The sequence below is a fragment of the Delphinus delphis genome, chromosome 16, assembly GCF_949987515.2.
Source record: "Delphinus delphis chromosome 16, mDelDel1.2, whole genome shotgun sequence".
NCBI classification, from domain to species: Eukaryota; Metazoa; Chordata; class Mammalia; order Artiodactyla; family Delphinidae; genus Delphinus; species Delphinus delphis.
The window spans coordinates 80078757-80105871 of NC_082698.1; the positions used below are offsets into that span (position 1 = coordinate 80078757).

At 42.0% G+C, this 27115-nt stretch overlaps 1 long non-coding RNA gene across 1 annotated transcript; it reads right to left on the bottom strand.

The window, feature by feature from the left end:
* Positions 1-330: 330 nt before the first annotated feature.
* LOC132439489 (uncharacterized) lies at positions 331-27115 on the bottom strand. The gene is made up of 5 exons (XR_009522371.1): positions 26534-27115; positions 10565-10711; positions 9380-9766; positions 635-719; positions 331-441 (listed from the first exon to the last, which is right to left on the bottom strand). It is a non-coding gene; the product is annotated as an uncharacterized lncRNA (long non-coding RNA).

Consider the following 27115-nt stretch of genomic DNA (forward strand, 5'->3'; position numbering starts at 1 on the left):
TCAGAGAATTCTTGGTAGAGATAGAAATCAAAATGTTGTTATCTAATTTACTATTCATATACGAATACCTCTAGGAAATGACTCCGTTTGGCTTTGCGGTAGAAGTATAGTAAAGGTATATGATTATTGGAATAAAGAAGTTCAAGAACACAGGAGTGTTGGTTGCTGGATGGGACACCCACGTGGATGTTAATTATTTCCCAGGGAGATGATGGGAGGTGTGAGAAACAGCATCGGCCATGTGCCAACGTCCTCAGGGACCTGATGAGTGATGGAGAAAACGAAGAAAACAGGCGAAGAAATGGTCCCTAGGGCCACAAAGACCCATGGGTAAAGAGCAGGGCGCTAGGTTGGGTTCTGGAAGACTTGGGCTCCATGTCCTACTAGCTATGCAGCTTGAGCAAGTCGCTTAACGTCCTGAAGCCTCTTTTTCTTTGTGTGCTTAACAAAAAAAAGAACAAAGAGGAATGTTATTAACCCACCACCTGTCTCTATATAATAGTGAGAATCGAGGAAAATCATTTTTACATACATATATAATTGAGCACTATTGAATAGTAAAGCAGGGGTGCAATTAGTTTTCACAGAGGGACTCTAATAAAAGCCCCAAGTATTTGGAAGATAAAAGACACACCGTGAACTTGGTCGGGTTATCCACACCGTCCTGAGGGAAGTCATCCTTGAACTAGGACTTGAAATAGCAGGTGGTGGATAGGGACCTGTATTAAAAAAAAAAAAAGGAAAATATTTGAGACAAGAATTAGCAAATCACAGATTGACCCTAAAGTAAAAATTTAATTGAAGGCAGAGTATAAATAAATAAAGTCTAAATAAAAGCTATAGATGGGCTACTGCTTTTTTTTTTTTTTTTTTTTTTGCGGTACGCGGGCCTCTCACTGCCGTGGCCTCTCCCGTTGCGGAGCACAGGCTCCGGACGCGCAGGCCCAGCGGCCATGGCTCACGGTCCCAGCCGCTCCGCGGCATGTGGGATCCTCCCGGACCGGAGCACAAACCCGTGTCCCCTGCATCGGCAGGCGGACTCCCAACCACTGCGCCACCAGGGAAGCCCTGCTTTTTTTTTTTAATAAATGATCCAACATGGTTATATTCTCCAAAGTACAGAAAACGTTTAGCTATTCTTTTCAGTATAAAGCAGATGGTAAATCTATTTTATTCAGGAAAGGAGGATATAAGTGTAATTATCAATGTGTCAAAGTAATAGGAAGGGAGTTTGTAGCGCATGTGTGTACGGCACAGACCAAGAAGACAGCATGAGGAGCTAAAACACCGTGCAGCACCCTGCCCAGACCTCCCGAAACTCTGCCCCGCATCAGACACTTTGGATTTTGGTGAAAACATATTCCATAACTAGCTATCTTTGGAGGCCCTAATTCACTAAGGCACCCCAAATTAAAAGGCTTTTTGGGGACTTCCCTGGCAGTCCAGTGGTTAGGACTCCGAGCTTCCACTGCAGGGGGCATGGGTTCGATCCCTGGTTGTGGAACTAAGATCCCACAAGCCATGCAGGGTGGCCAAAACAACAACAACAAAACAAACAAAAAAGGGCTTTTCATTTCTTCCTTGTGGTATCTGAGTTGTTCCCACAAGATGCAAAATCAGTAGGATGGACATGGTACATTTTAGTCCCCAAAAGAATTCAGAGTTTTGCTCTAGTATTTTCTATGCTTGTTCTGTACTTGCTTTTAAAGCAAACCTACTGCAGTAGTGGTCCCTCCCCACTGACCTGTGGCCACTTGCAGTGTTGCGTCAGCACGATAGAGCAGAGTGGTAGGTGGGGTTCTAAAGAAGATCCCCAGAAAGTTCTGTTCTCTGGCTATTCAATTAAATGCTAATCTAGGTGCTGCAGTAAAGGGACTTTGCAGATGGAATTAAGGTTACTAATCAGCTGACCTGGAAATAGAGAGATTAACCTGGAAGTCATTGCCTTTTCAGTTTTCTTTCAGTCTTTCAAATTATGTCATTTATTGGCTGTGTGACCTTCAACAAGTTACTTTACTTCTCTGTGGCTCAGTTCTCTCAACTGTAAAATGGGAATGATAAGAAATAGTATCTACCTCATAGGCTGGTTGCAAAGACTAAGTGAATTAATAGATGTAAAGGTTTGGGAAGGTGCTTAGCACATAGTAAGTTCTCAATAAATATTAGCTCTTATTGTGGTACATATATACAATGGAGTATTACTCAGCCATAAAAGAGAATGAAATATTGCCATTTGAAGCAACATGGATAGACATAGAGATCATCATACTAAGTAAGTCAGACAGAGAAAGACAAATATCATATGATATTGCTTATATGCAGAATCTAAAAAATGAGATGCAAATGAACTTATTTACAAAACAGAAACAGACACACAGACATAGAAAAAAACTTATGGTTACCAAAGGGGAACGGGGGGCAGAGGGATAAATTAGGAATATGGGATTAACAGATACATACTACTATATATAAAATAGATAAACAGCAAGAACCTACTGAATAACACAGGGAACTATATTCAATATCTTATAATAACTTATAATGGAAAAGAATGCGAAAAAGAATATATATAAAAAATATAACTGAATCACTTTGCTGTACACCTAAAATTAGCACCATATTGTAAGTCAACTATACTTCAATAAATAAAGAAATAACAATTCTATAAAGATGTTAGTTATCACTAAGGAAAAATTTGTTACTCTGTCCCCCTATAATTACCTAAAAATGATCAAGGAGGTGAGAAGTCCCTTTGTTTCTCAACCTTTCTGCCTCTGCAAATTTTTTTTTTTTTTTTTGCGGTACTCGGGCCTCTCACTGTCGTGGCCTCTCCCGTTGCGGAGCACAGGCTCTGGACGCGCAGGCTCAGCGGCCATGGCTCACGGGCCCAGCCGCTCCGCGGCATGTGGAATCTTCCCGGACCGGGGCACAAACCCACGTCCCCTGCATCGGCAGGCGGACTCTCAACCACTGGGCCACCAGGGAAGCCCTGCAATTTTTTTTAATGCAGAGACTTCTCAGGTAATATGTATCTGGACTGTAACCAGCTGTACTCAATTCATCACAGACATGAAAGCAAAGTATAATTTTATTTTTTTAACTTTTTAAAAAATATTTTATTTATTTATTTAAGCTGTGCCGAGTCTTAGTTGCGGCACATGGAATCTTTTAGTTGCAGCATGCATGTGAGATCTAGCTCCTCAACAAGGGATCAAACCCAGTTCCCCTGCATTGGGAGCACGGGGTCTTACCCACTGGACCACCAGGGAAGTCCCTAATTTGTTTTAGATTTACTGTAAGCTTTGAGAATGTGGTACATTCTATGAAATCAAGAGGAGACCTAGGCCTCTTGGCTGAAATCTAAACCTTAATTTAATTGTCCAGCAAGACAACTAGCAGGATTAAAATAAACTAAGAATAATAATAATAAAGCCTATTACTTATATAGAGATAAACGCTGGGCTAAGTGATTTATATTTTATTTCATTTAAAGCTCCAACAAGTCCATCAAGCAGGAGCAGTTGTCCCTGTGATAAGCATGAGGAAACAGAGACTTAGGGAAATTAAGTAACTTGCCTGAGGTTAAACAGCTCCCACTGGCAGAATTGGGATTAAGACAAGTTATTGGGGACTTCCCTGGTGGCGCAGTGGTTAAGAATCTGCCTGCCAATGCAAGGACGCGGGTTCAACCCCTGGTCCAGGAAGATCCCACATGCCGCGGTGAAACTAAGCCCAGGCTTTATAGCTACTGACCCCATGTGCCAAAACTACTGAGGCCCACGAGCCACAACTACTGAAGCCCATGTGCCTAGAGCCTGTGCTCCGCAACAAGAGAAGCCACTGCAATGAGAAGCCCGCGCACCGCAATGAAGAGTAGCCCCCGCTCACCGCAACTAGAGAAAGCCCGTGCGCAGCAACGAAGACCCAACACAGCCAAAAATAAATAAATTTATTTTTAAAAAGTCCTCATACTGCTTAATAAATAAATAAATTTATTTAAAAAAAGACAAGCTATTGAACACAATGACTTCTATTTATCTATAATTTCATCCCATTCTCTATATCTATAATTGTAGAAATCTTTAAATATGCTTATTCTTTCAAAATGTAACAGATTTAAGTCTTTAGCAGAAATTTTATAATATAAAATATTTGTCTTTCTATGAACTGGTGACTTTATATGTTTCTATTTCCTGCTACTTCTAATTCACATATATATATATATATATATATATATATATATATATGAGCTCATTTAAGAACTATTTGTAGCCACATACATAGATTTTTTTCCCTTAGTGTCTTTTTCATTAACACTTCCAACTTAATTCTTCTCCAACATATTTTTTCCTTTCCTCTTTCTTTCCTATCTGATCTTTCTCTTTTACAGGCTATAGTATGAAGCTACGGTATATTCTTATTGATCGTGTTCATCTAAAGGACTTTTTACTTTCTGTTCTTAGTTTGTTTTTTTTGCGGTACGCGGGCCTCTCACTGTTGTGGCCTCTCCCGTTGCGGAGCACAGGCTTCGGACGCGCAGGCTCAGCGGCCATGGCTCACGGGCCCAGCCGCTCCGCGGCATGTGGGATCCTCCCGGACCGGGGCACGAACCGGTGTCCTCTAGCATTGGCAGGCGGATTCCCAACCACTGCGCCACCAGGGAAGCCCAAGCCTTCTTGAGAGACAGTATTGTGTAATGGTTCAGAGCCAGAATATTGGAGCAAGACCCCAGTTCTGCTCCTTACGAACTTCTTGACCTTCATTTCTCTGTGCCTTTTTTGCTTTATCTGTAAAATGGGAACAAAAATGGCACAACCATTAGGGTTGTTTTGAAGATTCTTTTGAGGATTAACTGACACAGTATATGTAAAGTACTTATGGAGGACTGACACTTATATAAATACTAGCTATTATTATTACTATTTCTGGAAACTGTAATATCTAATGGAACAATTTGAAAATCTCTGCTCCAATGAACTGAAATATTTATCACGTCGCTCTCTGTTCCTAGGCTAGGCAAGAGGGCTTGCAGGGAGTTTCAGCGTGTATTTATATCAAATACTTTTTTGATTTCTGGTTGTGTTGAAGCCACAGAACAACAAATATCAATCAAAGTTCACTATTCATGGGAGCCAGTGAGCTGAGTGATTTGACCTATAAATTCCTTCATTCCTCATTCTTTTATTTCTTCTCCTCCATCTCTGTGCCCCATTTTCCCTCTTTCCTCCCCTGTCTCATCTCCCTTTTTGCATTTCTTTGATTATAATCTCTTAAATCTGTGCTAAATTGTTCCTTATATTGAAGCTGGGAAATTAGGGACCTCTACAAAGGTAATATTGAAAGCACATTTAGTGAGTCTGATGTTATAACCAGGAAATTAAACTTTGAAGTTGTTAAGAATAACAACTTGAAGAATAATGCTTGACATTATTTTCCTTATTCGTAACTGTGGAAAAATGAGTAGTCTACATCAAACATGGCCACATTTGACTACAGAGGAAGTTGCTTTTCTTTCCAAGGTTTGCAAATCTGGATGTATTTACATTAAGGCATTTCATTTCATCTTAGTTTCCTACCGGCTACAATTCAAACAGAACACATAATGTATTTGCTCTCCTTTATGAGAAAACCCTCCTCCTCACATACTATGATCCCAACGTGCTTTTAGTTTAGGGCTTTAAAATCAACCTAATGGGGACTTCCCTGGGGGCGCAGTGGTTAAGAATCGGCCTGCCAATGCAGGGGACTTAGGTTCGAGCCCTGGTCCGGGAAGATCCCACGTGCCACAGAGCAACTAAGCCTGTGCGCCACAACTACTGAGCCTGCGTGCTGCACCTACTGAAGCCCTCGCGCCTAGAGCCGGTGCTCTGCAACAAGAGAAGCCACTGCAACGAGAAGCCCGCACACCGCAGTGAAGATCCAACACAGCCAAAAGAAAAAAATTAAAATTAAATAATAAAAAAAAGAATTATGTGAATCACTAAATAAATAAGTAAATAAATAAAATCAACCTAATGATTGGAGGTGCAATAGAAGAGTTTTTCTTCTTCTGCCAATGGTATAATTTGTATTATTTTCTAGATTTTAAATATATTTCTAGGTACTTGAAACTATAGTTGGAAACTAGCATTGGGGATGAAAAGGACAGTTTAAGGTTCCATTATAAGGACCTGCTATCGCAATTTAAAATGTTATTTCTTGGTTTTTAAATGGCTCTCAAATTTGAATGTTATTTTTGTATTCCCAGTTCTTTTTGCACATATGGAACACAGCAGTAGTTATGTTGCAACTAGAAAAAAAAAAAACTGGAAGGCAGTGATATGTTATAATCACCAGAAGAAGAGTAGCCCAGAAGAGTGCATATGGGGAAAACATAGTATGTAGCACCACCACAGCATCCTTTATACATTAAGATAGGTTTTAGCTATCTAGCTCTAGGAAGTATACCAGAAAAACTCGGGCTTATTCACTCACTCAGTACTTTTTTTGAGAGCTCTTTGTGGTAAGGGCAAGCTTGCAGTGAGACGATGCATTAGAAAAAATAGAATAAAAAGAGAAAACCTCCATGTCTTCAGGGACTTGCCCTGTAGTTCACTTAATGATGAATGTATTAATTTCTTTGCAGTTTTCCATTTCAATTAATTAGCCCAACTATATTCTGTAAGCCCACAGCTGTGCTGGGAATTCAAAGAACAGAAGTAGGACCCAGTCTCTACCTGTAAGAGAAAATTAGAATATAGTCTGGGATATTATATCATTAAGTCCTAGAGGTTTTTTACTCTTTCCATTCAAGGTTCCCAAATCCATCTCACCTCAAGGGAAGAGATGGTGTCTCAGTCACTTTATTTTTCCGATACCTAACGCTGTGTCTGACACATGGTAGAGATTCAGTAAAGGTATGTTGAAAGAAGAAACACATTTTTTTAAAAAAAATCCAAGGCTACGTCTGGCGAACATCTCATTTCCCAGGCACTCTTCCAGTATTATGCAGAGTTGAAAGTCTTCTCTGGCTTTTGACATAACTACTCTTGATAAAAAATTAGAATACCTATTACCAAATGTTAGGAAATATCTGACTGTGGTCACCATTATTTATTACCTAAAATGCCTCGTTTTCTTAGAAACCGTTTTTACGTCTGGAAATTATAGAAACCAGAAGAAATATGATTCCAATTCTAATTTAATCTCCTGTCTGTCCTCTGATAGTTTAATAGTATGAAAATCTGGTTTGCTTTGGTCACATACTGCCAGGTTCAGAAAAATATACACCAAGTTTCTGAATATGGGTAAATCTATAAAAAGATTTTCCGCTTCCATGGCCTGTACAGAACTGATATTGATTGTTTAAAGGTAGAATTGTTACCTTTAACACGGTTACCACTTTTTTCCATGAATTTAATGGAGCCTGCAAGAGGAACCAAATGACTACGTAGAAAGACGTGTATCCTCTTTACGGGTGTGGGTGATGTCTCAGAAGGTAAGCAAAGCTTTTTGTGAGTTGCAACCCCCCATGTCTGCCTGCTGATGCCTGAGCATCTTTCACCAGAAGCAGGCAGGGGGTGGGGACTTAGGAAAGATGGAATGAGTTGGAGCTGACAGTTGGCCCCCAGGGACTGAGACACCAAGGATCTCAGGGAATGAGGTTCACCTCTCAACATGTTTGCATTGCTCTGTTTGGCAAACCCAGTCTGGGGGGAGAAAGACAAAGGTATCCCGGGGGATACTGACTGCAGATCACACAGTCAAGGGTGGCTACCGAATCCTCCTGTTCATTTCTGATTTCGTACTCCCACTGGGCTCTTTTGAAAGGGGTCCATATACTTCTCTCAAGGACAGACATGAAATTTTGTTTTAACTTAATTAATTGTTGAGGAATGAAACAGTTCCACAATCCCTTAGCTAACGCCCTTGGGACTACAATTCAGTCTGTCCTTTTTTGGATTTTATGTTATATAACATCCCCGACAGGACCTGAGGCAGAACCCAGCAATCAGACACATGAATATTTCTTCTTCACTGAAATGCACGAGCATTTGCACTAAGTGGAATAAAGATTACAAGTAGCCTCATGCTATTTCGGGCCAGATTTTGTCTCCAGATGAATTGTGAAAAACTTTGAGATTTCATATAATTTGGGGCTTTGGAATTGCAAGTAAGGGATGGGAGAGCACTCAGCCCCTCCACACCTCTCGCATTACCCCAGCCCTCTGCTCCACCCACCTCACCCCACCCCACTGCTGCTGTGGTCCATGGTTCAGAATATTCTAAAGCATAGTCATTGGTCTTATGCCTGCTTTGCCGGGAATTTACCGGAATGATGAAGGGGCCTCATCATTTTGCTGTATCCAGGAAGTCCTCATGCGGGATTCAGTTCTTATGGGTCAGGAATGTGGGGGACGGTCCCTTTCTCTTCCGTACAAATCTGTTGTGTGGTTTTCTCGAGCATTCGAGTGTATTGAAAAACCAAAGGTCTGCAGTGAGGTGGTGGTTCTCCATCCAAAGGACAGGAAAGGCACCGAGCAGAGGTACCAGCATATGCCAAGGCCCAGGGGTACAAACACAGAGTGATTTTGAGGGATTGCAAGTAGTTCCATGGGGCTGGAGCTAAGGATGGACATAGGGACAGGGCATGACTAAGGATGGATGTAAGGTCAGGGCAGAAGAAGAGAAAGGCAATGTAGAGAAGGTGGCCTTGGACATCGTATAAAATGAGCCTTTACTGGGAAGAGTGCGAGTGCCCTTGAGAGGTTTTAAGAAGGTGAAGGACATGATGAGATGTGTTATTTTGGAAATCCTCTGTTGTATCGTTGAGGATGTGCCATGAGATGCATCACAAGAAAGGGCTTCTGGTTCTGCCACTCACAAACCAGGGGACTTCGGGAAAATTTTTTTTTTTTTTTTTTTTTTGCGGTACGCGGGCCTCTCACTGTTGCGGCCTCTCCCGTTGCGGAGCACAGGCTGTGGAGCACAGGCTCTGGACGCGCAGGCTCAGCGGCCATGGCTCACGGGTGCAGCCGCTCGGCAGCATGTGGGATCTTCCCGGACCGGGGCACGAACCCGCGTCCCCTGCATCGGCAGGCGGACTCTCAACCACTGCGCCACCAGGGAAGCCCGGGAAAAATTATTAATTTACTGATTTATAATCATGGACAAAACATTATTTTTAATAGGGTTCCAAATAATTTGTTACTGATTATATTAGTCAGAGGTTCTCCAGAGAAATACATAATACATAATATTATATAAAATAGAGTATATCTAGTATGTAATAAGAGTATATGTAATATGTTATATGTAACAATATAATACATAATAATGAGTATATATAATTATATATATAATGAGAGAGAGAGAGACTTATTTTAGGGAATTTGCTCACGTGATTGCACCGGTGGGCAAGTCCAAAATCTACAGGGTAGGCTGGCAGGCTGGAGACCCGGAGAACAGTTGCTGTTGTGACTTGAGTGCAGAGGGAGTCTTCTGGTAGCATTTCCTCTTCTTTGGGAGACCTCAGTCTGTTTTCTTTTAAGTCCTTCAGCTGATTGAATGTGGCCCATACACATTACAGAGGGAAATCTGCTTTAGCAAAAGTCTACTGATTTAAATGTTAATGTGGTATGTATACAATGGAATATTACTCAGCCATAAAAAAGAATGAAATGATGCCATTTGCAGCAACATGGATGGACCTAGAGATTATCATACTAAGTGAAGTAAGTCAGACGGAGAAAGACAAATACCATATGATATTGATTATATGTGGAATCTAAAAAAAAAAAGATACACATGAACTCATTTACAAAATAGAAATAGACTCACAGACATAGAAAACAAACATGGTTACTAAAAGGGAAAAGGGGGGGATAAATTAGGAGTTTGGGATTAACATACACACACCACAGTATATAAAATAGATAACCAACAAGGACCTACTGTAGAGCACAGGGAACTATACTCAATATTTTGTAATAACCTATAAGGGAAAAGAATCTGAAAAAGAATATGTGTATATATATATGTATACATATATGTGTGTGTGTGTGTATATATACATATATATATATATATATAACGGAATCACTTTTCTGTACACCTGAAACTAACACAACATTGTAAATCTATTATACTTCAATTAAAAAAAAGAATCAGAAAAAAATGTTAATCTCTTATAAAAGAATGCCTACACAGACATCTAATCCAAAATATTTGGGTACCTTGGTCTAGCCAAGCTGACACAAAAAATTTCACCACCACACCAGTAATAGTTGAACTGTCAGAGTTTGCATGCATATTGCTTTTATCAGTAAAAGAGAGGAGTTGTCCATCCGTCTCGCCTTTGCATTTCCAATACAATTGAATGGGACCACAGCTTGTCTGGAATACCCTTGAGTGTATGCTGGAAAAAGTTGGCTCTAGTATTGGAAAGGTCAAACAAGGAATCTGCACCTTGTATTGCCTTCTGTGGAGATCCCTGTGGGCCTCAGCCCCTTTCTGAGGAATTTCTTACACTTTGGTCAAGATTCTGTATACCAAATGCCCTACTACCCTGGAAAAGTGGATTTACCTGTGCTGGCATCCTTGGATAGGAAGAGAAGGGGCATCCACACGTTGCGTCAACTTTCTGAATCAATCAGATCTTTGTTGGGCGGGTGAAGAGGAGGTGATGTAGAGAAAGAACATAACCATAGTGCGGATAGATGCTGAGGGATGCCTGGAAAGACAGTGGAAGGCAAAGAGCATCAGAAACTAGGAGAAGTAGAAATCAGCAGAGGGAAGGACAAGGACGGAGGGGAATATGATTACACACGGTAGCGTGGTTGGGTCACCGTAATGATAAAGCATTAAGTTGTGAGTAGAGACCGTCTGTGGTTGGAAAGATAACCTTGTCACCAGCTTGCCTCCTAAATGACCTAACGACCCAGTGCCCACTATATTCTCACTCCCCAAGTGTCCTTACCCTGAGGTGACCCACGGACTCCCACCGTGAAGTAACCTAAGTACCTCACCACCCCCTTGCATCCTAATAAAAGGCAAATTCAGAAATAAATGCTGACTTAGTCTCTCTGGCTCACTTATCTCAGCGGCAACATTTGGGATTGTGCCGGGTCACCGACAAAGGTCTCTTCTGCTGCAACTTTTATTTTGACATGAGATAGCATTGGGACCAAATGGATGGTTGACACAGCAATGCTCTAAGAATATGAAAGAAAGACAGGTCAACCGTCTGGAGTTTTTATTCCTGGCTGCCCAGACCTCCACCTGATCCTACATTTGACAGAAGGTCAGCTGGAGTGTACTGTGGGTGTCAGCTAGTTCAGTCCTTTTGTGTTGCTGTCTCTGCACAAAGAGTTTTTTCTAAAAACGTGGGTGTTTTTCAACGATAAATACATATTCATTGCAAGGAGATGTAAGATGAGAAAAATAACATCGTAATCATTCCTACTATCTAGAGACAGCAATCGTTAATAAATTCAAGTATCTCTCTCCTCTTCGTGCTCTTTTCATCATGAACATTTTTGCCATGAAATGTTTTATGGAAATTAGATGTTCATAGCTACACAGCATTATGTCATGTGGATATACCAAAATGGAATTAATTCTCTTATTGAAGTTGCCTCATTTCTCAATGATTTAAATAATGCCCCAAAGAATATACTTATATGTAAATCTTTTTTGCAAAGAAAAATATCTATTTCAGAGAGTTGTAATTCTTTAGTATGCTAAATATTACACAATAAAGTGTAATAAAATGGAAAGATAATATAAGCAATAGTAAGCCTCTTCGAAAATTTTTCTATAGTAGATTCTCTTTTATGTGTATGCATGGTTTTACAATTTTATTTCTAAAGGTCATTTCCAGAAGACAGAATTTTGCGAGTTTTCATACTAAGTGTAGGGACTTCCCTGGTAGCACAGTGGATAAGACTCCGAGCTCCCAATGCAGGGGGCCGGGGTTCAATCCATAGTAGGGGAGCTAAGGTCCCACGTGCCACAACTAAGGAGCCCGCCTGCCGCAATTAAGACCTGGTGCGACCAAGATAAATAAATAAAAGATGAGTGGTAATTATTTTAAAAAATATACTAAGTGTGCAGGATGCGTTAGTTTACCATATCTTTACGTACATCTCTGATAATTCTTTGGCATGAGCCACTGAAAGCTGACGTTTGAACATTCACGGGTTTGACACCTACTGCTAAACTGCCACTCCCCCAAAAAGTTGTGTCTATTTACGGTCTCACCAGAAGAGACTATAAAGGCACCCCGTTTCCTTACACCCAAGTCAACATTGAGTATTACTTTTTTTTATATTTATTTATTTATTTTGGCTGCACTGTGTCTTTGTTGCGGCATAGTTGCGGCATGTGGGATCTTAGTTCCCCAACCAGGGATCGAACCTGGACCCCCTGCACTGGGAGTGCAGAGTCTTACGCACTGGACCACCAGGGAAGTCCCGAGTATTATCTTTTTTTCTCTGTGCTTTTGTCAAATTGACATGTGAATGTGACATCTCACCTGAATTTGCATTTCTTTGATAATTAGTGAAATAGCCCTCTCTTCATATATTTAATGACCATTTACATTTCTCCTTTCATGCATCATGTCTTGAAATCATTTGCCTATTTTTTTCTATTGGTGTGCTTATCTTTTTTCTGATTGATTTTAAGAGTTCTTTATATATGAAGGAAGTTATTTGTCTGTATAAGGTAAAAACAAACAAACAAAACCCCTGAATTTTCTCTGTTGCTAACGGGGGAAAAAGACTTCCCCCCTCTTTTCAAGGAACATTTCCTTGGAAATAACTACTATTTTTAAAACCTTCCTCTATGAATTTGACATGTATGTAAATCTTTTCAGAGGCTAAACAAGCCTCTAGCCAGCCTTACAACTCTGCAATGTTTCTCTTTAGAGCCTGGGGTTCTCTTTTTGAAGTGCAAACATTAATGAAGAGAGTGCCTCTCACTCCTAGTCACTGTGGGAGGTTGACCTGGGCTCCTTGCTCTAAATCTCCTGATTGTCATGGAGATACAAGGAGATGTTTTATTTTTCCTTCAAATAAAGGCAATTAACTATCAGAGATGGCTACCTCAGTTACCGTGGGTATATTTAACAAATGGTGGGGTCAAGTCCTCTTACAAGAGGGAAAATTACTGTGAATCCTGAAAACCCGTGTATGATGGGTTGCATCTTCTAGGTTATACACAAAGGTGGGGTTTCTTTGTCTTTTTAATCTCATTAGCATATTACCCGTATGTGCCTGGCAGTCTGTTTTAATGTGAATTCAGTAATAAAACTGGTTTCTTTATTTTGTACATCTGTGCAGATTTCCAGAATAGACTGGAGATTTTACTCTTAATTTTTTTTCCCAACAATTATATGTTCCAAGCTGGTTTTGCATTTTGTTTATTTCTGTGTCTCTGATGTGTTAATTGATGGGCCGATGTTCTGTATTTGCTCCTCCAGCACCATGTGAATTGCCTTCCTCCCCTTTGAAGTCCCAAACCTCTTTTGTGTTGAGCTGAAGATGGTTTTTTTTGTTGTTTTTTTTTTGCGGTACGCGGGCCTCTCACTGCTGTGGCCTCTCCCGTTGCGGAGCACAGGCTCTGGACGCGCAGGCTCAGCGGCCATGGCCCACGGGCCCAGCTGCTCCGCGGCATGTGGGATCCTCCCGGACCGGGGCATGAACCCGTGTCCCCTGCATCGGCAGGCGGACTCTCAACCACTGCGCCACCAGGGAAGCCCCCTGAAGATGGTATTTAAGGGGAGGGCTTGGGCCATTTCGGCAAGTTACTCAGTCTTCCTGGGTCTCTCCCATCTACACATGTTATTAAGCTTTGTTTCATTTCCTTCTGTTAACCTGCCTCATGTCAAATTAATTCTTAGACCAGCTTGAAGAGCTTGGAAAGGTAGAGGAACATTTTTTCCTTCCTGACAACAGTAAAGCACATGGTGGATTAGTTTGCTAGGGCTGCCACAGCAAAGTACCACAAACTGGGGGGCTTAAACCACAGAAATTTGTTGTTTCACAGTTCTGGAGGTCAGAAGTCTGAAACCAAGGTGTTGGCAGGGCTAATTCCCTTTGAGGACTGTGAAGGAAGGGTGTGTTCCAGAAGGATCTCTCTCCTTGGCATGTAGATCTTGATGTCCACAATGCATCCCAGTCCTGTATGACTTTCTGTGTCCAAATTTCCCTCGGTAGTGTTGGATTAGGGTCCACCCTAATGACCTCACTTTAACTTGATTATCTCTGTAAAGACCCTATCTCCAAATAAGATCATATTCTGAGGTCCTGGCAGTTAGGATTCAACGTATGGATTTGGGGGGAACACAGTTCAACCTATAACACACGGTGAAGTCCTCTATTTGTTATGTCAACAACTAGAGGTGACCATTGCCTGCAGCACCGAGGTGGAACCTCTCTCTCCACAAGCCATTTCCCCACCAGACAGTCCTGATGACCAAAGGAAAAATGTATTTGCAAGCAGAAGACTCGGTGCCGTCCTCTCTCTCTCTTTTTTTTTTTTTTTTTGCGGTACACGGGCCTCTCACTGTTGTGGCCTCTCCCGTTGCAGAGCACGGGCTCCAGACGCGCAGGCTCAGCGGCCATGGCTCATGGACCCAGCCGCTCCACGGCATGTGGGATCCTGCCGGACCGGGGCACGAACCCATGTCCCCTGCATTGGCAGGCGGACTCTCAACCACTGCGCCACCAGGGAAGCCCCCTATCTCATTTTTAAAGAGGCTTCATTTTCACTTGAGGGAATGGCCTTTACTACAGAAACAATCACTTAAATTGTTTCCTTCTTCACCTTGTCTTTCCATATCTGTTAATTGAGAATAAAATCTCACATATGTGGACTCTGCATAAAATTTAGAGGACATTAGAAAACTTTTGTGTTAAAACCGTTAGTAAACCTTTATGGATCCAGAAAAACTGTCAGGTTCTAACGTGATTAATGTGTAACCTACATGACTGGGTGGATTTTTCTCATTTTGCTAACAGACTGTGCTTGAATCGATTTACCAACATCAGACCAAGGATGGATGGGAAAACAACAGCACTGAGAGTTTTCCTTCCCTCCTGTTTCATACTGACAGCATAAGAAGAGGAAGAAAATGGAAGTTTCCAGAATGGGGGGAGGGGGGAAGGGGAGGGAAAGCAGCTGAGGAATGTAATAGGATGCAATCAAAGGTCTGTGTGACAGAGGAAACTGTGGGCTTATCTTTCTCCAGTGTAAAGGATCAGCATTCACGGTGGTACAGCTAATTCATCTGCAGTCAGACCTAGGTGTGTTGACTGAAAAAAAAAAGCACAACCTAAAAGTTCAGAGTTATATTTTATCCAGCAGACTTGTTAAGGACTTAAGTCTAGTAGGCAGCCTCTTAGATAACTCTGAGGGACGTCTCCGAAGAGGTAAAGGAGGACCCAGGATATAGAGGAGTTTTTGCAGCAAAGACCAGGTAGTTGGAACATCAAAGGGTTACAGTTAATGAAAGAAAACCAGATATCTCAAGTTAAGGGATTTAGCGCTTTTCTATGTACGGGAAGATGCAAGAGTCTGGGCTCATTAAAACCATTCCTTTGATATGTACCTAAACCATCTAGGACCAGTATCTTGTTTTCTCCATCCTGAATACCCTCAGGGTGCATCCTCGCGTGTGGAAAGGGGGGATCTTCAGTGGCTGACGGCTTGATGGACCCACATTCTTTGTTTACTGATATGGCAGGTGACATTCTTGGTCCACAGTTGGAATCCTACTCCTTCCACTTACAGGTTCTGAATAGTCGCTCAATTTCCCTGAACCTAGGGGTGAACAATGCCCACCGTGCAGAATTCCTGTGTTGATTTGCGCATCCCAACACATATGGGAACAACTAACAAATGCCCGATTTGAACCAATGGTTCATTTCCAGGAAAGTAAGGAAGTAAATTAAATGATTAAACAATTCCCTAAGCTGTGGCAAGATGTCCTCTTGTGCTCTTTTTGGTTGAGTAGACAAAGGGTTTAGTTTCTCTCGGGGATGACATCATGGGAGTGAATGTCACAGCCCAGAGAAGAAAGGGGAGAGTTAAAAGTGATTCAGGGTCTTACAACTGTTATTGCAAAAGCACTTTTCTGTGTTTATAATTTTCAGGAAGTGGATTATTAGAAAAACCCAGAAGTAACGGATCGACAGTGAATTAGCTACTTGATTGTTGTCAACAGAGGAAAAAACTATAATACAACTTAATCACTGACCGCAATGTGATTTCTTTAAAGAAGGTTCCACGTCTGGAAAAGAAGACTGTGGGTGTAGGAGGTGACTGTTGCACACTGTGAATGCTTCTGTGTGGGTGCAGAAAGTGGGGAGGCTGGAAATGAAAATACTGTCATTATTTCTCCTTAAAGGCGAAGGTAAACAGAAGTGGGAGCCATTTGGATGGGTGCTGGTACAGAAAATGCGGTTTAAAAATAAGTTAACATTGCCACTTTAAATCGAAAACAGTGCACCCTCCTCGATAGATTGTATTTCGTCTTTGCTTCCAAGTTTATTCTGTATAATGTAAGCAATAGTTCTCAATGTTTTTCCCTGTAGGCAATCTATCGTTGACTTTGCTAATCACTACGTTGCAGAAGTACCTCAGCCTGGTAGCCAGCACCCTGGAGGGGTAATTAATCTTTTTGTCTTAAAAATAGCCGGTTCAGAAACATGTGTTGAAGGGCTTCCCTGGTGGCGCAGTGGTTGAGAGTCCGCCTGCCAATTCAGGGAACACGGGTTCCAGCCCTGGTCCGGGAAGATCCCACATGCTGCGGAGCAGCTAAGCCCGTGCACCACAACTACTGAGCCTGCGCTCTAGAACCTGCGAGCCACAACTACTGAAGCCTGTGCACCTAGAGCCTGTGCTCCGCAACAAGAGAAGCTACCGTAATGAGAAGCCCGTGCACCGCAACAAAGACCCAACACAGCCAAAAATAAGACCAATAAATTTAAATCAATAAATAAAAATGTAAAAACCCAACAAACCTATAAAAAAAGAAAGAAAAAAAACACATGTTGAGCTTGTATGTATTCGAAAGACTGCCATAATGGGGGCTGTGGAGATGCCTGAGACATGACTCACGCCCACTAGGATATCAAACATCTTTCCAGGAGGAGATGGGATTCCTCACAATGGTGGGGAGAAGGGGTGGCTGGAAGTGTTTGAGTTAAAATTTGAAGGATGGGTAAATAAGATGGGGGAAGTCACTCTAGAAGGACCAAATTGAGCAAAAACAGGAAGTGAACAATGTCCATGGATGGAACAATTTAAGCCACATTGTTAATAAATGATCATCTCCACCTTAGCAAGGGGTCCTGTATAGTGACAAGGCTCGGGGAAGATACTGCGGGATGGGGGCCATTTGTTACGTTCTCAAATTGCAGTCTGGGGCACATCAGACTGGACAGGAGGGGGAGGCGGCCAAGCGAGAGCAGACGGACCTTTACCTTCTCTGTGTTCTCCCAACTGCTCGGCATTTTGTTTTTAAACAATGCTACTGTATTCAGTTTTAATCTTGTTTTTAAAAAAGCTTAAATCAACCATCCACACAAAATAACAAAACTTCACCTTGTGTGGGTGACTGCCTGTACTGATCAAATAACAACCTGCAGTGAACATGACATGTACGATTACAAGGTGCTGTGTCAATGTCAAACACTTCCAGTATCGTTCCTCTGTCCCCACGTACGGTTGGTCCTGAAGTCTTTTATAGAGAGGAGTCCTGCACTGGCCCAGCTCTGAAACAGACCATGTACAGGAAAGGTCCACTGTGCCCACTCCAGGTGCCAGGTCTCTAGGAGTCCTCTTCTTATTCACAAACTAGGGTAATGTATGTAAGAGTTAAGGGAATGGGACTTCCCTGGTGTGGCAGTGGCTAAGAATCCACCTGCCAGTGCAGGGGACACGGGTTCGATCTCTGGTCCAGGAAGATCCCACATGTTGCGGAGCAACTAAGCCCGTGTGCCACAACTACTGAGACCATGTGCTGCAACTACTGAAGCCCGTGCACCTAGAGCCCGTGCTCCACAACAAGAGAAGCCACGTCAGTGAGAAGCCTGTGCACTCCGACAAAGACCCAATGCAGCCAAAAATAAATAAGTAAAAATAAATAAATAAATAGATAAATTTATACATACATATATATATATATATATAAAATAGGGGAATGTGCTTAGTCAAAGGCTCTTCTGTCCAAGGACAGGAGGGAGGGGATGAGAAGAAGAGCATCCTCGTGGCCTGACTAGAAGACAGAGCTATTGAGTCAGTGGGAGGAGATGGGGAGAAGAGGAAATAAATACTATTAGACTTGTTTCTGTAGAACCAAAATCCTCACTGTTCTACATCACATAGAAACTATGTATTTTCCCAAACCCAAATGTAATGTGTTATTATCACTAAGAACCATTATTTTCTGGTGATGCATTGCCAGCAATACTTATATAATTATGAGCTGGATTAGAAAAATATGGTATCATTTTAGACTTAAGTGAGGATAGTAAGATAGCCCATCAGCCTCTCATATTTGCTCGATAGGACAATATGTTCCACTTTAATTTTCTTTTTATTGTTTCATATTCAGATAGGATAGGTCCATAGCTCAATAAATGTCATTTTCTCATTTGGATACAATCACAAAATGAGTACAGGTTTCAGCCTCCAGGCACAAGAATGCCCTGAATTTCATAGCACGAAGCCCCCAGTGCTATCACAGCCAGATGTGACAATATCATGTTCTATTACAAGAAATAATTAAGGTCCTCGTCATCCCTATTCCTTGCAGCAATTTTCTTTAGAATGACCCTTTGCTTTTAAATTTTAGTCTAGGGCTTCCCTGGTGGCGCAGTGGTTGAGAGTCCGCCTGCCGATGCAGGCGACACGGGTTCGTGCCCCGGTCCGGGAAGATCCCACATGCCGTGGAGCAGCTGGGCCCGTGAGCCATGGCCACTGAGCCTGCGCGTCTGGAGCCTGTGCTCCGCAATGGGAGATGCCAAAACAGTGAGAGGCCCATGTACCGCAAAAAATAAAAATAAATAATAATAAATTTTAGTCTAAGTGGAAATTACTATCAATGCAGCAGTATGAGATTTACAACAAATCCTTACCATTGTCTTGGACAATGAGTGAAGAAGGTCTCGAAGACTTATTGGTCCCGCATTCCCTCATGTCGTAGAGCATCTGATACCTGGAGAGAAGGGTCTGGTTCAAGGTCACGATGAATCGTTTTTAGCAGAACCAGAAGCAGAGGTGGGAGAGTAGTCGTGCTGATGTGAGCTGAGAGTGAGTGGGACGTAGCAGGAGACACAAGTGTGGACGAGTATTTTCAGCATCTTGTCAATGGAGGGGAAGAGGAGTAGAGTGGGGATGGGGGGAGAGGCACGCAGGAGGCGCCATCATGTTTTTTTTGGCTGCTCTGGGTCTTCGTTGCTGCGCGCGGGCTTTCTCTAGTTGCAGCCATTGGGGGCTACTCTTCGTTGCAGTGCGCAGGCTTCTCATTGCGGTGGCTTCTCTTGTTGTGGAGCATGGACTCTAGGCACGTGCGCTTCAGTAGTTGTGGCATGTGGGCTCAGTAGTTGTGGCATGCAGGCTTAATTGCTCCGCAGCATGTGGGATCTTCCCGGACCAGGGCTCGAACCCGTGTCGCCTGCATCGGCAGGCGGATTCTTAACCCACCGAGGTGCCATCATCTTTAATGGATGGGAGGTGTTAGGCTCCTTAATGGCTGAGGGAAGAAGGTGACAGAGGGAGGAAATGTAGACCCAGAAGCAGCAACACTGAGAGAAGGAAGCTGTCTGCCCAGAATATTGGAGGACATGTGGTCGGGGAGCAGGGTGGGGAAGCAGTCTGCAGCCAAGGTCAGACGCCAGCACCTCTTGCCTAGAAACAAAGAGACAAATCTCTTGCTGAGCAAACTAGAACAGAAATAAAACCCGAGAGCACACAAGGTCAGTCCTGAAAATAAATAATTAGCAGCCAGGTTCGAGTCTGTGGCCCAAGAGTCCGTTGCAGGGTTTTAGGAGGACAGAGGACACTGGGAGCTGCTAGGTGATGCCGAGAGCAGAAAGGGTGAGATGCTGAAAGCCACAGTCCCCAGAAGGACATAAATATAGAGAAACCAAAGCTATCAAGGAGTTCGGGGCTGGGAAGATGGAAATAGCAACTCGGAGACAGCTACTAGAAGGATCCAATGAATTCTGCTGAACTGTGTTTTCCTTATATGGGACTGGAGTTGGTTTGGGGAGGACCACGTTTACTGAGGATTGATATTCCGGAACAACCCGTTTTTACCAATGAGAACACTTAAGCACACGGGGGCGTTAAGCTCCTCCCCCCAGCTTATGGTGATAGGTGGTGGGGGGAGGATGACACCCACCCCTGGTCTGACCCCAGAGCCTCCAGTGTCACATGACCTTGCCTCCCAGTCCTACCAAGTTGACTGAACCAGGTTTATTCCATTAGACAGAATTTGCAACAGGAAGGAACAGGGGTGACTAGAACAACATGTATACAGTCTCAGCTTCCAGAGGCTCGACAAGCCCCAGCATGAACAGTCATGGTCACAGGTGATGTTCCCATGGGGTGCTTCCTCCCTGCTCCCAAGTGGACAGACCTTGTTTTAGAATACAGGTTTATTATTATTTGGGTGTGATAAGCCGATGGATTAGGAGACAGCTGACATTGAAAAGGTAGGTTGTTACTCACAGTTCCCAAGAGGAGGGGCACACTGTGCCATGGGCAGGGGTGGGGGGCACTTGGGAGAGCACCAGGGCCAGTCACAGGCAGAGGGAGAGAGGGAACTGAGACAGGAGCTTTTATCGTGGTCTCTTTAAGCAGGAATAGGCAAGACAGGGCCAGCAGGCTCAGGTCTGGCTAGTGTGAATCATTCCAGGGCTCTGAGGCATGGGGACTGCCCCTGGTTGTCTGGTACCTGGGCCTGGGGGGATTAGGGCGGGGGGAGAGTGAGCCAGGGTGAGAGCCCAGCACAGGAGATGGCTGGGGTGTGAGCTCTGGATGGCTTGGTTTGTATTTGAAAGGTGTGCTCAAGGGCTAGTTATTTGCCATCTCTAGGAATTAGCTAACCCTGTGAGGGGGAGTCCCTCCAGGGTCAGCCTGGCCCCAGATGTCAAACCATCAGAAGTACAGGAAATAAAAGGCATGATTCATTCCCATCTCCATTGGCATAATACTCCTGGCCTCACCCAGGGAAAGTAAATGACTTGTCTGTTGGGAATTTGGAAGAAAACTGGGCCTTATTTTCATCCTTTCCCTCTCAGGTGGGTGGCTGACTTCAGAGAGCACATCTTTCTTTCCATGAGTCCTGCGAGCAGCTCAGCCGCAGCTTTGCCCAGTGGTGGAGGGCGGCGTGAAGTGCCTCTAACTGGAAGGGGAAACAATGTCCACTTCTGGAGCTGAGTATCAGGAAGTCCGCTTGCCTGAAGAAACGAGCCGCATTCACCAAAGCCACTACCTCAGTAAAAACCCACCTGATATTTGGTTGTATTTCTCCAGTGTTCAGCACTCCGGTGTTTTACTATCGTTCCAGGAACTTGTAAGGGTAACAACTGCAATTATATGGAAATAGATTTTGATCCTGAATACCAGTCAGTAAAATGGCTGGGACCCCAAATACCCTTTCTACCTGGCAAAGAAAACTGAGTGGCTCAAAGAATCTGGGCTGTCATTTAACTTCTTCTGCTAAGGTTTTGTTGCCTTTTCTTTATGAATATGTGACATATTCCCTTGGGCAACACACAGCATCCAAAAAGACCCTTTTTGTCACTAGTCACTTAATGACAGAATTCAATCTCTTGTCCATTAGGGTGAGTTTCTGACCTAAGACAGTCTAAGAATGATCAGCAATCCCCTGGGTCCTTACTCTTGCTTCAAGAATCTTAATCCCATGACCAGCCATAAATCCTGAAGCCTTCTTCATTATTCCTCTCTGGCAGTTTACTGCATCTTCTGAAATTGATCTCAATTTGGCATTCCCTGATGTGCCAGAGTCACCACGAGACGGTAGATTTCTCAATTCAGATGAAAAAGATGAGGGGAGAAATGGGACACTGTGGTTCGCTAGTTCACGTACTGCATTTTGTTTACCATAAAGCAAGAAATTAAGCCAATGTTTGAGACAGATTTACGCACCATAAAATATACATTTAAGTGTACATTTTGATTAATTTTGACCTATGTAACCACAGTGTAAACCAAGGTGTAGAATATTTCCATCACTCTTTACAATAGCTCCTCCCTCACCCTTCACACAGAGGCAACTTCTATTCTGATTGGCGTCACCATAGTTTCATTTCGCTTGTTCGAGAACTTCATATAAATAAAATGAAATAGTGTGTACCCTTTTTTTAAAATTAAATTTCTTTTCCTTTCTGTTTTCTTTTGTTTTTGGCTGCGTTGGGTCCTCGTTACTGCATGCGGGCTTTCTCTAGTTGCGGTGAGTGGGGGCTACTCTTCGTTGCGGTGTGTGGGCTTCTCATTGCGGTGGCTTCTCTTGTGGAGCATGGGCTCTAGCCACATGGGCTTCAGTAGTTGTGGCACACTGGCTCAGTAGTTGTGGTTCGCGGGCTCTAGAGCACAGGCTCAGTAGTTGTGGCACACGGGCTTAGGTGCTCTGTGGCGATGTGGGATCTTCCCAGAACAGGGCTCGAACCCATGTCCCCTGAACTGGCAGGAAGATTCTTAACCACTGCACCAATTTTTTAAAAAATTAATTTATTTTATTTTTGGCTGGAAATAGTGTGTACCCTTTTGTGTAAGACTACTTTCATTAAATTTTTTTACATTGCTTCATGTTATTGCACCTATCAGTGACTTATTCCTTTTTATTTATTTATTTTTTACTATTTATTTATTTGGTTGCGCCGGTCTTAGTTGCAGCAGGTGGACTCCTTTAGTTGCAGCAGGAGGGCTGCTTAGTTGTGGCACGTGAACTCTTAGTTGTGGCATGTGGGATCTAGTTCCCTGGCCAGGGATCAAACCTGGGCCCCCTACATTGGTAGCAGGGAGTCTTATCCACTGTGCCACCAGGGAAGTCCCTATTCCTTTTTATTGCTGAGTAGTATTTCATTGTGTGGATGTATCATAATTATTTATCCATTCTGGTGAAGTACAAATGTGCATTCTCTCCTTCTGGCTACAGAGATGCTATGAACATTCATATACAAGTTTTTTGTGGACATACATATTCATTGCTCTTGGGAAGGAGTTGAAATGATGTTACAGTGTAGGTGTATGTCAACTTTATAAGAAACTGCCAAGGAATTTATCTTTTTTTTGCGGTACGTGGGCCTCTCACTGTTGCGGCCTCTCCCGCTGCGGAGCACAGGCTCCGGATGCGCAGGCTCAGCGGCCATGGCTCACGGGCCCAGCTGCTCCGCGGCATGTGGGATCCTCCCGGACCGGGGCACGAACCCGCGTCCCCTGCATCGGCAGGCGGACTCCCAACCACTGCACCACCAGGGAAGCGCTATCTTCTTGTTTTTATGGAGGAGTCTTGTTCTATCCCACCACATCACAGACACAGAGTGACCTCACCTCATGTTACTGCTCTGAAATTTTTTATAGTTAGCAGGTGACAACCTTGGTCTGGCTCAGAGTGCCAGACCAGCTACCAGAGCTGCTTTTTTTTCTTTCTTAAAATATAAGTTTTTAGTACAGAATACAGCTAATGCTATATATCTCTCCATGTAGTCTGGGATGTATATGCCTGTCTCCCCAGACATGCTACCATGACTGGCAGACAGAGACACACTTCACCTGCTCTCCATCTGCCACTGCGTTCACCCCCATGGGTACCACTTCCCAGGAGCCATCATCCCTCCCACAGGATGGAGCCTTTACTGTGGTCGAGCCACCAAATTCTCACGGTCGTTTCTACGACTCATCCTTATTAAGTATCAAATCACACAGGGTATTAAGGTAGGCATTGTCTGATGATGATTAGACACGCCTCATCTTGGTACATCATGGCAAAAGCGAGGAAAATATTATCTACCATGATAGGATTTTACCTATCTCTATATTTCCCACACTATTTCCACATTACCTGACACATCACTGTCTATAGGAGAGAATAAGATAGAACAGAATATGTAAATAAAGATGTTAACCTGCCACAGTCTGCAACAGTACAGGATTTCCAAACACATCTCTCACATTTCATCTTTGTGAAGGGATCAGGAGGTGCTGTGAGCATTACCTTTATAGCCATTTTCCTTTGACGCCGTTACTCTTCTCCCTTAGAAGAAATTCCTTCCTCAGAGGCTCCTATCGTGCAGCTAATTCAATTTAAGAATCAGGTTGAGTGCTAAAGGAATATTTCAGTCACAGCTCTACATAGGACTCTGGTTGGCATCCACTGTTACTAGGGACCAAACACATCTAGTAAGACTCTTGGCTTGGGTTACTTTCAATGCTTGTTGCATAGTACTTACGATGTCTATTTGTGAAAATGGGTACGTTAATGCTCAGAGGGGAAGAAACCCGAATATAAAATTGTACTTATCTATAATGATAACATGTGAAAACAAGGTAACCACATAGATAAAAACCATTAAAGAACATGGAGAAATGGAAAATGTTCACTACTATAAGTTGTATCTGTCTATCTATGCAAAAAATAAGGAGAAAACTGAGTGATGATAAATCTGTGGGAATGGGCATGTATCTAACTATTCTGGAACAGTGGAGTTTTCCCCGAGGCCCACCCCTCTCAGATGCAGCGCCCTATGTTCCCACAACCCCTTACGCACACGACTGTAGAAATGCTGTATTCTATTTAAACTGATTTGCACAAGTTGGACTTAGTTCCATTTTTAGAGGAAAAAATATTGCATTACAATTTTGTATTATAATGTATTATTTACATGCCAATCTATGAACTCCTTGAGAGCAGGTCCCATCTCATTTGTATTGAAACCTGTAGGGGGCGCACATAAGCTGAATGGGTGCTTAAGAGGCATTGGCTACTTAATGGTTTAACTAGCTGCTCACATCTCTCCACCTGCTGGCCTTAGCCTTGAAGTTCAGGAGCTGCTTTGAAGAGTTCCCTAGCTCGATTTACGAGATACACTTGAAAACCTAGTCATACAGTGACAGCTTGGTGACAATAGGTTTAAGAAAGGAGCGGTGTCAATGACGCTGGTAGCTGTCCTTTCCTATAATCTTTAAACATTTTTGCCCACGTGTCTCCTAAAATTTTTTGTAAAAACAAGTATTTTTAAGTTGACATCAGAAAACTTTTATTTTAAATTTAAATAGTTGCAAAGTATATTAGAGTTTTAAATATAATTTTAAAATATTTATAGAAATTATAATAAATTATTATTATATTAGATAGTGTTATACTGGATATATATAAATTTAAAATAGTAAAAAAATAATTCATTTAATTATTTCTGAAGGAGTATAAATACCATATATCCACTGAATTCTAATAAATACCAGAGCAATTTGATATCCTCCAACATACATAAGTATGTATATATGTATTTTTTTACAAAAAATTGGTGACCCCAAGATCTGATAAAAATAATTTCTTCTGAATTCAATTATGTTTATAAATATTAATAGGATATCAATCAAAATAAAACAGTTATATGTTTTGATAACTACTAAGTGGAAAATACAAATTTTTATTAGAAATGCCTTTTTAATAAGTTGGGTAAAGGTTTTTTTTAGATTAGTTTATGTTTCCAAAAAAAAAGATTAGTTTATATTTCCATGGGTGAATATTATAAATTGCTATTGTAAGGCAGTGTTCATCATCAGTTTTATTCCTATTTTCATGTTTTATAGACAAAAATTAAGAAACACATATGCAAGTAGATGGGGATAGAAGGAGTTTCATTATAACAACATTACTTTTTTAAATGTTCTTCTTCTGACTTGAATACCTAACGTAACAGTGATCAATCTTTTTATTTCTTTTTTGATGATCAGCTGACAAAGTGATTCGTTGCGGCTTTAATATTCTTGAAAACAAAGTATTGGAGACCATCTGACTTGCAAAAGCATTTATTTCTAGTCTTTGGTGTCATTTCCTTTCTTAGTCTCTGGGACTATAACCAAAAAGGATTAACCTTAAGTTATTCAATACCTACTAATTACACCTGGCATTCTTTCCCTTGGAGACACTTATTTAACCCAGTCTAGTGGAGAGGTTAAGAAACTTGAAATTTTGTTCATTTCAAAACATCGTTGTCATTTTTTTGAAAAAGAAATACTCATGATGTGTTTGTAAAAAATTTTCCTCAGAACACTGTTTAAGATTTACCTTATGGAAACTATGGAAAATTTTCCCTGTGTCACCTAAATGCCAAATCCAATCCCTGTTATCAAACAAATCAGCAAAACCAGAATAACTTGTGCCAGAAAAATTGTCCTTGATTTTCCAATTCAATTAAACTTTACTTATATGCATTTCTACGTCCCCCCTCTTACTTCTGAATCCAACTCTAAGAGAGAGACAGACAGACAGATAAGAGATAAAGACACATACCTCTGTTGCTGGGAGAGTACAATACCTCTCCCTGCCTTCGTTATTCCTTAGGACGTCCTCTTTGCTTTGCTCTCAAAGATTCTTCTTCAAAAGCAATAAATTCTTCCACAAAGACCAGAGGATGGAAGAGATAAGGGCATGCAGATAAAAATAGTCAAATATGTATATGTATAGCTGATTCACTTTGTTATAAAGCAGAAACTAACACCACTGTAAAGCAATTATACTCCAATAAAGATGTTAAAAATAAATAAATAAATAAAAATAAAGGGGAAAAAAAAAACCCCAAAATCTCTATGGCTCCACTCAACAACGTAGCTGTATTCAAAATATTTATGACATTGGCCCAAATCAATCACTTCTAGTACCATGCTTTGCTCTTAAGGTAAATATGCATAATATACGAAAAGACTAGAATCCCACCAGGATGGTTCTGCTTTAATAAAAGAGGCTGTGTCAATTATACCCCAATAAAGATGTTAAAATAAATAAATAAATAAATTAATTAATTAAATAAAATAAAAATAAAAGAGGCTGTGTGATACCGTTATTTTGACTTGTCCCTTTGATTATATCCCAGAG